Source organism: Sinocyclocheilus grahami, unplaced genomic scaffold, assembly GCF_001515645.1.
Source record: "Sinocyclocheilus grahami isolate Dianchi unplaced genomic scaffold, SAMN03320097.WGS_v1.1 scaffold5148.1, whole genome shotgun sequence".
NCBI lineage: Eukaryota > Metazoa > Chordata > Actinopteri > Cypriniformes > Cyprinidae > Sinocyclocheilus > Sinocyclocheilus grahami.
The window spans coordinates 10,071-10,610 of record NW_015509913.1 but is presented as its reverse complement, the minus strand read 5'-3'; positions in this window follow the sequence as shown (position 1 = coordinate 10,610).

Genomic DNA, 540 nt, shown 5'->3' with positions numbered 1-540 from the left:
ATTTATTTGACCAAAAATACAGTAAAAACAGTTATTGTGAAATATTAAAGTTACTGTGAAATATTACAATTTGCATTCAATTAATTACATATTATAATTTAAAAAGAGCTCTTTTCTATTTTAAAATATTTTCAAATCTGAATCTTCAGCATCATTACTCCCGTATTTAATGTCACATGATCCTTCAGAAATCATTCTATCATGCTGATTTGCCGCTTAAGAAATATTTCGTATTATTAGGAATGTTGAGCTGCTTAATATTTTTGTTGAAAACTGATATTTTTTCAGGATCTTTAATGAGTAGAAAGTTCAAGCATTTATTTATTTACTGAGTAATTTAATGCAAACATATGTCATTTGTGCATAAGTTTTGTCACATGACCATATTTTGAAAGATCCTATATATACAGCTGCTTGAGATAAGAGGCATAATAAAACGTAAATTTTACATTTCTCGCTAAGTAAGCTTATCCATCCACACATGAAATACTGTGTATTCTGAAACAGATCCTGAATTTGAAGTATTATTTCAATTCGTTT